The sequence below is a fragment of the Rana temporaria genome, chromosome 12, assembly GCF_905171775.1.
Source record: "Rana temporaria chromosome 12, aRanTem1.1, whole genome shotgun sequence".
Taxonomy (NCBI): domain Eukaryota; kingdom Metazoa; phylum Chordata; class Amphibia; order Anura; family Ranidae; genus Rana; species Rana temporaria.
Window position 1 is genome coordinate 127,747,640 of NC_053500.1, and position 17,949 is coordinate 127,765,588.

General features: G+C 41.8%; 1 protein-coding gene across 3 annotated transcripts in view; it reads left to right on the plus strand.

Annotated features, from left to right (window-relative positions):
• The window catches only part of LOC120918815 (rho GTPase-activating protein 39-like), a 144,793-nt gene that overhangs the window by 85,251 nt on the left and 41,593 nt on the right, over positions 1-17,949 (plus strand). The window contains exon 1 of one of the 3 annotated variants that reach the window (XM_040330632.1): positions 11,608-12,810. The exons of the other annotated variants lie outside the window; for them this stretch is intronic. The gene's annotated coding sequence lies outside the window, so the exon portion shown is untranslated. Of the gene's footprint in view, positions 1-11,607; positions 12,811-17,949 lie in introns of those variants that run through there. 3 annotated transcript variants of the gene reach the window in all.

The window sequence follows — 17,949 nt, forward strand, 5'->3', positions numbered from 1 at the left end:
AGGCCTCCCGGAATCTCTTGGGCCCGGATGGTCTCTCCCACATCGATCCTATCAGTACATGCCTATCTAAGTCGTGTCCAAAAAAAAAAAAAAAAAACACAAACAAAAAACAAAAAACATACCTGTCTCCCCCTAGTTCACTGGATATCCATAGCCTCAGCGAAACCTGTTGTGTATTTAAATTTTTTCCATTTTTCCCATTTTTCTACAAATTCTTCCCAGTTCACCTCATCTCTAAATCTTAGATGTTCTAAATTATAAATTTCCTCCACTCTGTTACACCACCCGTTCAGTGAGGGGCTCTCTTTTTTCTTCCAATTACGCGCTATCTGGTGTTTTGCTGCGTTCAAGAGTTGTGGAACCAAAGTTTTCAAGTATTGTTTTGTGGGAATTCGTGATCCATGTAATACGCATACCCAAGGGTCATCTGGGAGGTCATTATTTGTAATTTCCTGGATCTTTTTCCTTATTTCCCTCCAATATGTTTTAATTTTGGTGCATTTCCACCAAACATGCGCCATTGAGCCAACTTCACCACACCCTCTCCAACATTGTTGTGAGGTAGATTTTGAAAATTTATGTAATTTATCTGGTGTAAGATACCATTGAACCAAGCATTTATAGTTTAGTTCTCTGGTATCATTATTTATTGAGGTTTCATGGACCCTAGTTATTATTTGATTGATCTCAAAATCATTTACCCGGGATCCCAGCTCTTCCTCCCACTTTGCGATAAATGGTAGAACATTCTGTGATTTTGTTTCATTTAATATCTGATATATTTTAGAAATGATGCCCTTCTCAGTTTTTTCTTCACATAAATTTTCGAGAGGGAGTAAATTTGTTTCTGCTCTGACTGGTTGGGGAAGACTATCAAAAAAATGTTTTAGTTGTATATAGCGCCATTCATTAATAAGAATCATATCCTGTTTATTTTTTAGTTCCTGAAGTGTTAAAAGCCTGTTAGACCTCATAACATCTTTTAATTTTATATTTTCTTGTAATATCCATTTTCCAAACCTATTTTTTTCTCCTGGTAAGAAATACTTTGTATCCGTTAAAGGGAGTAAGGGTGAGTTATATTCCCATTTATTTTTTTTGTGAATTTGATCCCATATAGTTAAAGCATATCTCGTGATATAGTGCGTTTCTAAATTGATTCCTCTATACTGTGCCGGTACCCAGATTAGTTTTCCCAGTGGTAATTTACTCGTCGTGATTTCTAAATGTACCCACCTTTTTTCTGTATTATTTCTAGCCCATTCCATGAGGCGTGTTATTACAATTGCTTGGTGATATTTTTTAATGTCCGGTACCCCTAACCCTCCCTGTGATTTATCTTTAATCAGTATATTCATTTTAACCCGTGGTTTTTTCCCCCTCCAAATAAATCTTACAAGGAGTGATTGTAATTTTTTAAAATAGGTTTGGGGAATTGGTATCGGAAGCATCTGTAATTTGTAAAGTATCTTTGGCAAGATTGTCATTTTATATATGTTTATTCTTCCAGTCCAGGACAATTGCCCCGGAGCAATTCTATTTAACTCTGTTTTAACCTCATTTAATAACGTCATAAAATTAATTTTATATAAACTCTCTATAGAGATTGCTAGCTTAATTCCCAGGTATGTTAATTCCTCTTTCCAAGCAAACTTAAAATCTTCTTGTAAGGCACTTCTATCTTTTTTTTGAATGTTAATACTCAAAATTTCGGATTTCGCGGGGTTAATTTTGAAATTAGATAATTTACCATACTCGTTCATTGTTTCCATCAGTTTAGGTAGCGTGGTCCTGGGGTTCATAACATAAAATAATATGTCATCTGCATAAGCAGCAATCTTATGTTCCTCCCCCCCAGATATTAACCCCGCGATATCCGAATTTTGTCTTATTGTTCTTAGGAGGGGTTCTAATGCTAACGTGAATAACATGGGTGATAAAGGACATCCCTGTCGGGTGCCGTTTTTCATTTCGAGTAGCTCTGATAAACACCCATTAACTTTGACTCTCGCTGTCGGTCTATTATATAAAGCTCTTACCCATCCTCTCAATCTCGGGCCAAAGCCCATTGATTCTAAAGTATTTTGCATGAAGCCCCAGTCTACCCTATCAAAGGCCTTTTCGGCATCTATGGATAGGAGTAGACCTGGGGCTCCACTTTTCCTAATCTCTTCTATCGCTAATAGGGTTCTAATCCCGTTATCCCTTCCTTGCCTACCTAAAATGAATCCCACTTGGTCCGTGTGTATCATGTCTTGCATCACTTTTTCCATCCTTATTGCAAGAATCTTGGAGAAGATTTTTAAATCAATGTTTAAAAGGGAGATCGGTCTATAACTAGAACATAAAGAATCATCCTTGCCCTCTTTGGGAATTACTGATATAATCGCTTCCAACGACTCTTTCATCATCTCCCATTTTTCGCCAATACCATTGAAGTAAGAGCATAATTTGGGTGTTAATATATCTGAAAATTTTTTATAGTATGAGCTGGTCAAACCGTCGGGGCCAGGGCTTTTCCCATTTGGTAACTCTCGGATGGTTTTGCTTATTTCCTCTTCTGTTATGGGGTTCTCAAGATTATTATATTTATTCTGCGCGATCTTTGTTAAATCTGCCTTTCTCAAGTATGTTTTAATTTGTTCCTCTTTTAATATATCCTCCTCCTTAGTACTCTTCTCCTTAATTGAGTACAATTTTTCATAAAATTTTAAAAAACTTTTAACTATATCTGATGTCTTATATCTTATCTCTCCCGTATTTGTTTGTATTTTTTCTATATAATTAGCCATTTTTTTTTTCTTCAACAAATTTGCCAGATATTTCCCTGTCTTATTGCTCCATAGGTATCTTTCTTTCTTAACTAGGTTTGAGGCTATTCGGGTTTCATGATCGATTAGTCCCTTTAATTCCTCCCTTTTAATGTTGAGATTTAGCAGGAGATCTCTCTGTCTCGTTTCTTTATGCAATTGTTCTAAATCGAATATTTCTTTAACTATTTTTACTTTTTTTTGATGATTTTTTTTCTTCTTTTCTGCTCCTTCCTTAATCAGAATTCCCCTGATAAATGCTTTATGCGTTTCCCATATAATTGCTTCGGACATTCCTTCTGTATTATTTTCTAAAAAAAACTGTTCTATTTCTTTCCTTAATCTCTTCTCTATGTCTTCGTCCGTTAGTAAATCTTCATTAAGTCTCCAGTTTCTTTTCCCACAAGCCCTCTCTCCTATCTTCAATTGTAATAAAATTGGTGCATGGTCAGAAAAGGTTGTAATGCCAATCTTTGTATCTTCAGCGACCTCCAGTAATTTATGTTCTATTAAAAAATAATCTATTCTTGTATACGTCCCATGCACAGGGGAGAGGTATGTATAGTCTTTTTGACTTATATGTTGGGATCTCCAAACGTCAACCAATTGGTGTTGGAACATTTTCCTTTTTAGATTTTTCCTCTCCCTAATTCCAGAGCCCTGTGCATGAGACGTACTATCTAATTTGGGATCTAACCATGTATTGAAGTCTCCTCCCAAGATACCATCTCCTATCTTAAAGTTCATAAACTCGTCCAATATTCCTGACTGGAATTTAACCGCATTTTTATTCGGCCCATACACATTCGCCAGGGACACCTTTACCCCATTCAGATTCCCCCCTAAAAAAAGGAAACGCCCTTCTTGATCTATCTTCATTGTTTCTAGTACGAATCTAACATTCCTAGAGAATCCTATAGCTACACCTTTGGCACGACTTATAGGAGAATCCGCATAGAACCACATAGGAAACTCATCTGATCGGACCCTACACTTGGAGTCCCTAGTCAGATGGGTTTCCTGAAAAAACACAACATCTGCCTTCAGGAATATCAATTCTCTCAGTATGTTCTCTCTTTTGCTTGGCGCATTTAACCCTCGGACATTGTATGATATTATATTAACTTTTGGCATCCGAAACTATAGAATTATAATCTATTACAAAAATTTTACTGGCCCCTCTACTTCCCTCCCTTCTGCCCCCCCTCCCTCTCAGCACCCCTCCCCCCTCCTCCCTCCAACCCATCCCCCCCTCCTCCACCCCTCCCCCCCTCCCTCTACCCCCCCTAAATTGGGGGAAAATGACCTTCCCTAGGTCTATAGATCCGTGGCCCTCACCCATGTGGCCCTACGGTTCTCCCCCCTCGAGGTTGAGCTCTAAGTAGGCGGGTTTGCGAGCAGATGCCCTCCCCTAATGGGGTTCCTGTGCCCCCGTCATCTCGTTTCTTTACTATCTTCCTTTCTCTAATCGAAATGATCTAGGCCAGTAGGTCCACTACCCTCATCTGTCCCCCTGTTGTCTTCTTTCTATCTTTTCCGCACCCACTCATCCACTGCCCCCCTCCCCCTCCGATCCCTTCATCTCCCCCTTTTATTTATAAAATATACTATTTGTTTTTTCTTATGATCTGTTTCCATGGCTGCTGATCATCATTGGGCCCCCTCTGGGCTTTTTCCCACCATCCCGGTATCTCAGTCTCTGGGATATTCAGCTTTTTACAAAAAGAAATTGTGTCTTCAGGGAATCTTAACGTAGCAGAGCGTCCTTCTTTTTTTCCAACCAAACATGCTGGGAAGCCCCAAAAATATTGGATATCTTGTCGCTTTAATTGTTCCAATAATGGTTTTAGCACTCTTTTCCTTGCCAGTGTTTCAGCGGCCAGATCAGGGAAAATCTGCAACGTTGATTCCTCAAATTTAGCAGGACCGTTGGCTTTCAGATGTAATCGAATTCGCTCTTTGTCTTGAAAGTTGTGGAACCTCACGATTACATCTCTTGGTAGTTCATCCGCAACTCCAGCAGGTTTTCTTATTCTATGGATTCTTTCTACTTTTATTTTTTCTGTTGCAGTTTTGCCCAACATCTGACCAAAAATTTTATCAGTTTTTTCCTGTAGATCTTCAACTTGTTCGTCCGGGAGTCCCCTAATCTTCAGATTTTTCCTTCTGTTTCGATTTTCCTGCTCTTCCAGTCTGTATTTTAAATACCTTTGTTCTTTCTGTATATCTTTCATCTGATCTTTAAGTTCCTTGACTTCTGCTGCCTGTAGATCTATTTTCTCCTCTGTTTCTTCTACTCTCCTCAGGATGTGGTTCATGTCTTCATGTATAAGTACCATTTCTCCTTTTAGAGAAGATTCCATTTTGTTCATTACCGTTTCCATCCTAGCAAACATTTTTGCAATTTCTCCTTTGGTTGGAAGTTGATCCTCTGTCAATCCGCTTTCTTCCACCTCATCGTCTTCCTCGTCTGCTATAGTAGAAGATCTTGCTCCTTCCAACCCCTGGGATTGTCTTCTTAATCCCATTTTCTGCGAATTCTCTGTGGTTTTTTTCCTTGTTGAAGCCATTTTTTCCGGTGTATCTTTAACTGTGTTCTTTAACATATATTTTTTAATTGAATTTGGGCTTGCACTTATTTTTGGTGGGTTTGCTGTAGCCCCTCTAAGTAATCTACCCCTCATTCTATTATTTATACATGCATGACTCTGAACTTATGTCAAAAAACAAAAAAAAAAAAAAAAAAAAAAAAAGGAAGACCACACGACAATGATCGACAGTGCCAAGAAGAACAACAGTCCCACCAATCTATTCCGGCAGTGCCCGGCAACCAAAAGAGTTTATATTTTATCGGTACTCCTACACATTTTTCCCCTTTTCCTCTTTTTTTTTTTTTTTTTCCTTCTTTTCCCCCAGCAATCAAAGCCGTTTCAGTATTTATTGGTACTTAAACCCTTTCTTCAAACTTCTAACTTCTTTAGGCAAGCCAGAACCCACTTGTCAATCACCGCTTTTAGCTAATCCCGCTGGTCAATGCTGATTATTGTATAGTGTAATGATGTTTTTGTGTACATTTCACCATTGTTTCAAAATTATTAAATGTCATATTCATTATCATTTTTTAGATCTCTCCTGCTCTCTGCTCACTGCTCCAAAATATTAGCATTAATTAGCATTTGCAATTATTTATCGACTGATACCGTCTATAGCATCCATTGTAGTACCCACTATAGCATTACTCACGGCTCCAGATCTCCATAGGGACTTTTTATTATTATAACTCACAGGGCCAGATGTGCGACAACCGAAATCCTCTGTCCTCCCGTTATCCTCAGCGTGATCCGAGATCTGTTAGCCTTTCTTATGCTTATAGCTGTCTTGGATAGCTTAGTTTAGCTTCAGGTATCCGCTGAAAAAAAAAAAAAAAAAAAAAAAAAGAGCCAAAAAAAAAACAAACCAAATACTTATATAGGTCTTTTCTTCTTCTTTTCTTTTCCCCTTTCTTTTTCCCCTTCAATACCCTGCACCCCCTCGCTGCACCATTCCTGGCAAGGGGGCAATGGCAGTAGTGCAAGAAGTATTTGCGAGAAGTAGGTGCGAGAAGTATTGCGGTAGGGGGATCTAATAACAGCAGTACACTCCGTGCTATAAGCTACAGGCAGCAGAAAGTACAGCAGAAAAAAAAAAAAAAGTCTTTTAAAGCTTCTCCTCAGCTTCCACTCAGCTACCCGCTGTCCGCGGGCTCCTTCACTCCCCCGCCCGAGACCATTCAGCAGAATTCAGCGGGCAAGCCACATGCAGGGACCGACGGGAAGAACGATCGAACAAGCAAGGAGAGATCTCTGTGAAGCCTGAAAACCTGTAGACATTTATGTAATCCACATATTACTCCTTATTACTCCTTGTGACTTCTGTCACTACTCACGTAACCTGAAACCGGGGATATACAGTACTGGCTGGAATATTCCCAACAATGCTCCGTTGTCCATGAACCCCGACTGAAATTTTGTTGTATTAAATGAGGATTTGGTGAGGATAACAAGTAGTGTAGCAGGTAATACAGCAGGTAATGTGGAGAAATCCAGGAGAGGAGCGGGTCGGTCCCTCACAAATGCTGCTGCTGCTGCTAGCGTGCACTCTGCTTCAGGTTGTAGTAGCTTCTCCTCCCGACAGACCCAGCTCTCGACGTGCACCGCGCCACGTCTGAACTACTCCTTAGCCAGCCATCCCGACAAAGCAGCAACAGCGCCGGGCCACGATGAGAGGGATTGTGGGAACAAAAGGTGAGAGAGATGAGAGAAATGAGAGGGGCGGAATGGACGGGGTGAGACGGGGCGAAAATGAGAAGCCTCCGTTGCGGCCAATAGACGGCTCACGGGCAGTGGATCATAGGCTCATAGCGACATACCGACATACCACAGGCTCCGATCTACGGGTTACGAGGGACACGAGCCTCCCGTACTCCCGTACTAACCTCCAAGTTAGCTGGCATTGATTTCCTTGGATAGGCACACAGCACGCTATACACCGGCCTCGGTCACCTGTAAGCTCACCTGCATGTTCTCCAAGTTCAACGGAGAGCACAGGTGTGGTAACTGCTCACTCCTCACCCCACATCAACTCCTCCCTCCTGCCCCTGGGCACATATATGCACATATATGTGCAGTATTTTGTTCTCTCTTCAATGAGCCAAGTCCCATAGCTCTCTCTTGAACTGTTCCTCTGCTATCAGCCTGATAACTCCTGACAAATTCTAGGACACTTTTGACAAAAGCAGCCTGAATCTCCAGTCTGGGGAGGTTGCTAAAATAGATTAGCAGGGAGCAGGTCCTATTACAAAATGCCTGAGAGTCTCTGCCTATGAGGAGAGGGTGTGTGTGCCTTTCCTCCAATCAGCCATGTTGGCTATCTTGGCTGTATGCCCAGACATCACACTGTGTTAACCAGGAAGAGAAAAATCTAACAGGATCTCAAATTTCTAAACAGTATATAAATGTGAAGACGGCAGATATGCATGTAAAACCTATGTAGGGAGATTTGGTTCACCCCTGTGTATCACCTGAGGCTGTTCACTTCACTGGGAGTATGGGGGGTTTACATCCACTTTAAGTACTCGCGGATACCTACCTCAACTGTTTGTTTTTTTTTGTTTTTTTTGCACTTCAGCTGTAGCAGTGGTACAATCGAATCTACAATCTCTCTCTCTCTCTCTAATATATTTGCAAACTAAACCACTGGTTTTAACGTGAACTGGTAGACAGGACAAATCAGTTTGTTGCAGGCTGGTTGTTAAGTGAGCTGGGGATTTCTTTGTTTTTTGACATGCGGCGACCTTCCGTGTGTTCCTTGCTGCAAATGCTAGTTATAGGTTTGGGTGTTTGCCATTTGTTTGTACTGCAGGTCAGTGACCTCCCTTTTCCTTGCAATTAGACAATACAGCTTATCCACCAATTTACTCTCGGCCTGTGATTCGGCAGTTAGGGAAAGCAGCACACTAATTACTATTATTATTTTACAGGATTTATATAGTGCCAACAGTTTGCGCAGCACTTTACAATATAAAGGTAGACAATACAGCAACAATACAATTCAATACAAGAGGGTTAGGAGGGCCCTGCTCCTGTGAGCTTACAGTCCAATAAATTAGGTCTTCGCTCTGCTTTGTCCACACTTCACCCAAACCGTTTATTTATCCCCTACAATTTCTAATTTCATCTTTACCCTTGTGCCAAACTCTGATCCCCTACAAAAGCATACTTGCATTATCGGGTAGCTAAGGCATCAGCACCAAGATCCACTAGGGCAGTGGCGGTTCGTCCATAGAGGGCGCTGGAGCGCCGCCCCCTCTGGCTCTCGCCCGCCACTGAGTCTAATAACATACATTCATGCATTGCATGAATGTATGTTATTGTTGCCAGCTGCTGCTGGTCTATTCAGAGATGGCCGGAACTTGAGCGCCGGCCACCTGAAAAACGGCAGCTGGTTGGCTGTGCGGAAGTGCCTATCAGAGCCAACGGCTCTGATAGGCTTTTTCCGAGTACAGCCGTCTGCTCCCGGATGTCTTATCCTCGGAACGTACAGGGGGTGCATTCCTTGGATAAGACTGACGGCCGTCTCAGCCAATCAGGTTCCCCGATTCTGGTTATCGGTAACCTGATTGGCTGAAGCGTCACCAAGGTGGGAGAAGACATCGAGGGACGTGCATTTTACAGGGCACAGTGGCGTCAAAGGGCACAGTGCCAACAATTAAAGGGCACAGTGACATGCACAGTGGAGACAATTAATTGGCACAGTGGAGACAATTGGCACAGTGGCGACAATTGAGGGGCACAGTGGCTGCGTTTGATGGCATGGCACAGTGGTGACAATTGATGGCACAGTGGCTGCGTTTGATGGCAGGGCACAGTGACTGCGTTTGAGGGCATGGCACAGTGGCTGCGTTTGATGGCATGGCACAGTGGTGACAATTGATGGCACAGTGGCTGCATTTGATGTGCACAGTGAGGCTGCATTTTTTTTTTTCGTTTGCGCCCCCCCAAAAAATTGAGCACTAGCCGCCACTGCACTAGGGCCAAGATATCGGCACTGATAACTACGTATCTGCTTTTTACTGGAAGCTCTTCTGAGAATAAAAGAAAAATCTAAACCCAGGGCATGTGTGCCCACTGTTTACTAGGAAACCGATGAACTATTTGGTGTTCAAGTCCCTTAAAAAGAACTGTGTGATTGTTCCTGACAAATGCTGCCAGCACAGCAGACCACTGTACTCCAGACAATGGTTAACACTTTCAACCAACAAGAGGCTGCACAAGGCACAGGCATTCTTTTGTAGTGGAAACATTGACTGCCTGTTCTAAAAATATATTGTCCGCCGCTGCTCAATGGTGCTAATTCTGGGAAGCTTGAGAATGCGGCAGCTCTCTGTCGGGGTATCAAGTCCTAAACATAGGGCTAATTAAACTGAGTTTAACTGTAAACAACTCGGTGGAGGCCTAGACCAGTAGATGTCAACATTGAGAGTAGGTGCTGAGACATGGGCCTGTCCTTGAACACATCAGAGTCCCTATGGGTATTAGGTGTGCTGGTTTCCATCTCGGCTCAGAAAATGCAACAAATTGGAACTGCCTACACAGAAAGTTGGATGGTGTCTCTTGGGGATACAAAGCACAGGCGTAAGCACTGTACATTGTCCCCTTACTGGAATCAAGATAGGAATATGGGAATGGTGGCACACTGCATGGGTGCCCCAACCATAGCTATTATTAATCTGGCTTCTCATGTTCTTCTAATGTTCCCAAGCTGATTGGAGTACTAGAGTTTTTATTTTTCAAAGAACTTTACCTGTTCTTTATTTCTCACTTTTTTGTAGGATAAGTTTACAAATTATATAAAAGCCCCTTTATTGATCTTAAATTGTCCCTCTGCAGGTTCTTGCCACCTCAGGTGGCATTGATGGCTTTTTTCACTGGCTATATCCCAGCTGGTAAAAAAAAATCCATTGACCGGCTGCCCATACTTGTCCCAAAAACAAGATGGGATTTACACTTACTGCAGGTTCAATGTATTATTCATTTCTATGTAATCTTCAAAAATTGGCTGAATTCTTCAGTGCTCAACCTTGCAATGATGGATGCTTGAGTTGAATACTACAGAAGGTGCCATATCTGAACTAAACACGAAGTACTACAAACAGGTGCATTTGTGTTTATTGTGAAGGCGGCATCCCATAAGGCAGGGATCTCCAAACTATGGCCATCAGTTTTTCAGAAACTGCAATTCCCATCCTGCCCAGTCATGTGTCTGATTTTCAGAGTTTTACAATGCCTCTTGAGACTGGGTAATTCCACAACAGCTGGAGGGCCGTAGTTTGGAGATCCCTGCCATAAGTCATAAGAAAGCTGCTGTTTTGGAGCCTCGCAGGGTCCCTTTCTCAAGGGAACCTGGTGCATTAGGGTCTTATTGACTTAAATGGGATTTACCCATACTGTGGGTTAAATGAGTGAGTGAGAAACTTATATAGCGCAACCCATGCAAACTGAATCGCCTCTGGGTGCTTAGTATCCTTTCCCTATTGTGCTTTTGCCCTCAGAAAAGATGGGTTTTGAGTTTTTTTTTCTGAAGGCCAGGTGATTCACCTCCAACCGAATGCTGGTTGGTAGAGCGTTCCATAGTCTAGGTAGATTTTGGTTGGTGGATCGCAGAACACGATTGGGGTTGTGACATTTTAATTTTTCGCATAGATATTGGGGGGCATTTCCTTGAACACACTTATGTGTCAGACAGAGTGCCTTAAAAGTGATTCTGTCTTTTACTGGCAACCAATGAAGGGATCTCAGTGAAGGTGAGATTGATTCCCATGTTTTTTTCCCAGTCACGAGTCGAGCGGACGTATTTTAAAAGACTTGCAGACAAGTGATTTGATATTTTGGGAGTCCGAGGTAGAGGGCATTTGCATAGTCGAGTCTGGAGTTGATAATTGTTCCCACCACGACTGCTATGTCTTCTTTCGGGATAAAGGGAATGAGTCTACGTAGCAGGCACAGCAGATGGTGGGATCCGCTGACTACTGACCCTATTTGTGCATCCATTGTCATGTGGGTGTCAAAAATGACTCCGAGACTTTTGACTTTGGTGCTAGGGGTGATGGTTTGTCCCAGAATGGGCGGGGGTGTCCATATTGGTGCGGGAAGTCTTTCGGTTGGCGTGAAACAGAAGTTCTGTTTTTGAGCCGTTGAGTTTAAGGTAACTTTCCGTCGTCCAATTTTCTATCAAAGTAAGGCATTTCTCTAGTCCGAGATAATGATCCCTATTGTTGCAGACGCGAAAATATAGTTAAATGTTTCATTCAACTCCAAGGGAAGTTGCTGGATTTTTACCAGCTAGGGTGGAGAGTTTTAAGCTGTCGTCCCTGTCCTTGGAGGAGGTGAGTAAGCTCCTGGGTGAATATGGTCAGCCTACAATAGTTAAGGGGGCTGTCATGTTTTATATAATGAACAAACTTGTCCTTTTATAATGAACAAACTTGTCCTTTTATGTAAACCTGTCAGAAGAGATGGACCTCTGCATATCGACCTACAGTCCAAAATAGGAGCAAGCACCCTAGAATGACAACATTGCTCCTAAGTTAAAGAAACTGTTGTCACCCTAGGATAAAGTGTTGCATTATCAGATCACTAACTAAAAATAAAGAAAAAAAAAATGAATGGAAAAGTAAACTAATGCTGCCATCAAAGCTAACGACTGGTAGGAAGCAATATGGGAGAAAGAGGAGCAAGTTTCATGTTCCCTCATACCTGGAAGTACCAGGCATTTTATGTATTTCTGAGCAAGGTTACAAGAGAAAAGAAGTGTGTATGATCCTGATGGGGCCACAATTAAAGTAGACCTGTTGCCTGGCAAAGCATGAATACTGTTGCGATTTAACGATGAGGTTTCTTTTCACATAGTACTTGGTTACCTTTTGGGGAAAAAGCAAATATCAGCTCTTAGTATGCCAGTGCAGCATTTATAATTTAAGAAGTTTTTATAGGTTTTTATTTGTACAAATTATACTACCGTTCTTGTATAACTCCCTACACTAGTCTTGTCCAGTAAATTGCTGGTGAGCTTAACCACATTCCAATAAAAAGTTTGTTTTTATGCCTATAAATAGGGTGGCATTTATTTTTTTTCAGCAGCAGCTCTGTTTCCTGAAAGCAGAACATACTAAAACATGTAATTAAAGGCTGACAATGACAGGAAGAGCTATCCTGGGGAGCGGGCGGTAGGGAAAAATTCACGGGAGAACTGGGGCTGGCCATGTTTTAAGAGCAGGGAGTGAGAGTGAGTCCAGGAGGTGTGCAATGACTGAGGGAAGTTTATAAGATGAGTCGTGCAAAAACCACAGTGTGCATTTATGAAGGTTCCAGAAGACGGAACAGGGTTTGTTTACCAACAGCGCGAATGTAGGAAGTTCTTCTATTCAGAATATCAACGTGGATCTAGAAAACATCAAGAGGAGGTTGGTAATTCTGCGTTGGATAACTTTAATTCTTGAGGCCAAGATTAGAGGATTTCCAGTTTGGGGATCAGCCACCTTATTCAAATGGAAAGGACTTTTGTACCTGAGCTCCCAGATCTACTACCCAGACAAAGGCCATTATGAGGATGGTTCAGACTTGCTATTTGCTGGGGATAATGTATAATTGGTATTAAGGAGATCTTAAAACTACAGTCCTTTAGGCCCCATACACACGAGAGGATTTATCCGCAGATACGGTCCAGCGGACCGTTTACGCGGATAAATCCTCTCGAGGATTTCAGAAGATTTCTATGCGATGGCGTGTACACACCATCGCATTGAAATCCGCGCTGAAATCCTCTGGCGATGACGTGTCGCACCGTCGCCGCTATTATGACGCGGCGACGGCGCGACGCTGTCATATAAGGAATTCCACGCATGCGTCAAATCATTGCGACGCGTGCGGGGAATCCCTTTGGACGGATGGATCCGGTAAGTCTGTACAGACGAGCGGATCCATCCGTTGGAATGGATTCCAGCAGATGGATTTGTTGTGCATGTCAGCAAATATCCGATCTGCTGGAATCCATCCCAGAGGAGATATATCCGCGGAAACAGATCCGCTGGCGTGTACACACCATAGGATCTATCCGCAGAAACCCATTTGCTGGGATTTATCTGCGGATGGATTCTATCGTGTGTATGGGGCCTTAGAGGTATGAAAACTAGTAGTTGAGGTAGCTCATCGATGTCCTCAATATAATCAAAATTTCGATTTGGTATAAAAACTCATTTTTAGGGGATGAGTTTATCTAAAGCTAAATCTTTAGATTAATTTTTTTTTGGAAACGGTGGTAAAGTGCTAAAACCACTGTTGGGGTAATTTTTCCCTCTTTTATATTATAATTATAATATGGCACCAGAACGGAGATACTGGAAAAATATCCCAATGGACACCCTTGTTCTGGTGGCAAATGTCTAAGATTTCCCTCACTTTGGAGGTAGGTAGTCTTCTTGTTGTGCCTGTTGTGACAGGAAGTGAAGGGAAATTCTCACAATGGGGCACATGTGCCAAAAAAGACAGTTTTAATCTTTCCCTACTGTATCCAAAATGAAGAAAAACAAATTGGCTATCAATATACCTAAATCAGGTTCAGGATAGAGGTTTGAGTGTCTGGTTTTACCAGAAACCTGGAAATGTAGTTCCCTACTTATAAAATGGCTTCTATGGGTGCTGTGAACTTGCTCAATAGGTTTGGTATGGGACCTGCACCCTATCTACAAAGGAGCTCCCTGTGCAGGATGTGCCAAGTATACCACAGAATAGGCGTCCAATGTTTGGGGCTGTATTTAAGTAATAGGTTGGGGTCAGGTGAGTGGGGGGGAATGAAAGTTAAGTGGTAAAGGTTACCTTTTAGGGCTTTCAAGTGTTGGGCTTGGGAGTATGGTTCAGCGCTGGTGGGGGGGGTTATGTTTTTAGGGGGCTGTCGGGAGACCTCTGCAGGTAAAAAAAAATGACATTCGGCCTGTGCGTATGTTGGTCTGTCCGACAGAAGCTGGCCTTGCATGCTGGAAAACCAGCATCTGATCGACTCTCAACCAGTGCTCTCTACCTTGTGGTCAACGAGTCCTGCTCTAGGTGTGGCATGGAGGTGGCCACATTCATACATATGGTCCTGCTCTGCCCTTCAATTCTATTGGCAGGGAGTGGTGGTGAAGTAGCTGGGCGCCTGGTTCTTGGTTTTCTATTATTGGTGGTGGGTTCCTAAATGGAGGTTTCCTTGGCATCAACAACGGTTCTTTCTTTTCTATGCAGCGTTTTATGCACAGAAACGTATCTTACTGAAATGGAAGACACCTGTGGCCCCCACGGTTCGGCAGTGGGGAGAGTTGGTGAACCAGGTGCTTTGCTTCCCCTTTAAAAAAGGACATAAATGGGTCAGAACTCTCCGAAAAAAAATCAATAAAGTTTGGGGTGCATGGGTTGAGGCAAGAGGACTGTCTCTGTGATTGCCAGGTTTGCCCCACCTCCTCTTCCTTTCCCCTCCCATCCCCCTATCCCTTACACCTTTCCTCCCTTTAGATCTGGTACCTACTCCTCTGTTTCCCCTACTTACTGAGTTCTTAACAAGAAAAATGGTCTTCCTGAATTAAGTACCCTGAATTTTGGGTGTTATAGTAAGGAAGTTAAATTATCTCTCCTTGATGTACATTTACCATACAGCGTTACTACATGTTGTATATGGTCATGGGCGTTCGCTGAACTTTTTTCAGGAGGGGGCAAAATTTTAAGGTCATCCATGCTCTGTCCCTTTTTGACAATGTCATTATCACATAAAGCGCAGGCATGCAAATGTTTGAGAAACCTGATGCAACTATCAAGCAACTAGCAACTTTGAATAACAAGATCATAAAAAATGGAGCCCCCCCCCCAAGGAAATAACAACCCCCTCCCCCTCTCTGTCAGCTGGAGCTAGAAGAGAGAGAGAGCGGCTCGAATTGGATTCGCCGTGCCGCCACCTTGCTTCCTGCCCTCTGTTTTTCTCACCGAGGATCATGGCACTGATTTCTAGGGGGGCAAGCGCCCTCCCTTGCCCTATGGAGCGGACTCCCATGTATATGGTATTACCTTACATTGGGTGCTGTCATATGCTCTAGTGACTGCTAGAGTTATAGTATTTTGATCTATACTCAGTTTGTACCACTTTATGATTTTGGTTTTCTGTTTTACTGCATCTGTTAAAAAAGAAAAAAAAATGCGTACCGGGCTTAAGTACTGTTTGTATAGCCTTTTTCAGTTTTACATACTCTATAAACTGAGGGGGAATCCCCACCTAAGAATTATCACAAGAACAAGTGTACTCATTGGAAGATTTTCACTTTCCTCTTGTTCTGGTGAAAACTGCAAAGATTTTAAATGTGTCTTGGTGACAATACCCACTGGAACAAATAGTAAGGGTGGATCTTCCAAGTGGGGACACAAACCTGAGGTTTAAACCCTTCCCAGTCTTTCCAAAACAAAAAAAAATGTCTTGAACTACAGTTTGACCACTTGAGGATTATAAAAGTAGGATAGATTCCTTTAAAATATATATTTTAAAAAATTCTCTAGGGCACAACTCGTATACTGCCTCTCTTGCTGCTGCCTATTACTGGCAATTACCGAATGTTAAAATGACAGCCGGGAATTGCTATGTGTTGCATAGGAGCAGCTGTCAAAATGCAGCTGCATCGGAGTAAAATTTAAGCTGAAAAGAAACAATATGTAGATAATTTCACAATGATCCTCTAGTCTAGTAGTATAATCGGTGATCGTTCCTACTGGAGAAGAAATTCAATCTTCTCTAAGTGTATCCAATAACTAAAGAAAGGGCTGTAGACCTACAAGAAAAGGATCCCATGATACTGATGTCTGAATCTGTGGCAGAAAATACTTGTGAATTAAGTTGCAAATTAGTTGAGACTTGAGTACAAAGAAGTAAAACTTCTTTATTAAAACTCAACATGTTTGTGCCACTTGCAGATAGTCTGCAAATGTCATTGAGTAATACAGTTTAACAATGTATTGTTTCTTTGTATTTAATATTTTGTTCATATGTAGATCAAAGGTGTATCTTTTGACTTGCATATGACAGCAAAGAAACCTTACAAGTATAAAAAAGTTAAAGCTGATTTCCATTTTTTTGTCTGCATAGTTACATTGGTCCAACTTAAACCAATGTAAGCATGCATCTGCCTCACATGTGGTATCTCTAAAAGTAAAGAATCACTGAAGTAGTTAAAGATACAGTGATTGCCATGTCTTCTAGGTCCCACTGCATCATTAACATAGTCACTCGCTTGGAACAGGCCTCCCCACCGTGTCCAAAGGCTTGCATTCATTGGTAAAAGTACAAGTCCCTTCTGTGAATGGTGCCCATGCCAAGCAAGTGATGCCCTGTGTTCACTATGCAAGACAGTGGCCATCACTGTAGTAGTGGTGACTACTATAGTGATTCTCTGGTTCTACAGGGATCCCACAGGTATGACATCTGCCTACTTACATTGGTCCAGACTGGAGACTCTAACGTAAAAAATAAAATACAAATCTGGAATTCAGATCTAATTAACTCCTTCATTCCCTTATCCTCTTAGCTGCTGATTTTTTTTAAGTACTTTTTTTTCTTTTTTTTCAGTTTGCTTTTTGTCTAATAAAAAATATCATTACCTAGAAAATGAAGATTTCTTTTGCAAGATACTATTGCAATGAGAAGGCCTAATTTGTCACAAAACAAATTAAAAATATGTATTCGTTGAGCAAGAAAAAACTATTGGCAAATAGGTCCATAGTGAAAATAAAAAAATTGATTAGGTCTACAAGGGCATATAAAGGTATAATAGTCAAAGTAATAGACATTGGGAGATGTATTTAAAGAGGGCTAAAAGTGGAGTCCTTCTACCTCTTGAATGTCTTTTTGCAGTTGAATGTCAAAAAGCAGACCTAGAATTTACTAGTTAATACATCACACTGAAAAAATGTCAAAAACAGAGTGACCATTGTACCGTTTTCATGAAAGCTCCTCAGTTTCTGTTCCCAGTCATGATGCTGTCAGTACCGTGCACTCTTGCCCCTATGAAACCCACTTTCTAAATGGGGCTTGTGCTGGTGCAATGTGACAGTGTGTTTATGATCTGCCGCATTCCCGCTTTAAAATCTCCTGACGGGATGCCAACGGGAGCTGCCAGTCAGTGGATGGTTTCAATAAAACCAAATGTGGTCTCAATTTGCTACAATTTCCTTAAAAACCTCCCTCCGTCCCTGTTGATCTGTAATCTGTTCCCAGATAATGATCAGATTTAAACAGAAAAAACGCCAGAACTATTTTCCTGTTTTGTTTGTGTCTCAGTTGAGAAATTTATTTTGGCAGTGCAGTAGACCTTGTTCACAGTACTTTGGAGAAGAAGCAACCCAATAAACACAATCCAGCTACAAACTTGCTTACTAACTGTAAATGGAAGGAAACAAGTATACATGTTAAAGGTTCAGTCCACCCAATGGTGATGGTGTAGTTCTAGATTCTTGGTGTCCAACAGACACAGAGGCTGTATGCAGACCATTGGCACTTTTTGTGGGCCCCTGTCACAAACTACGGTGAGACG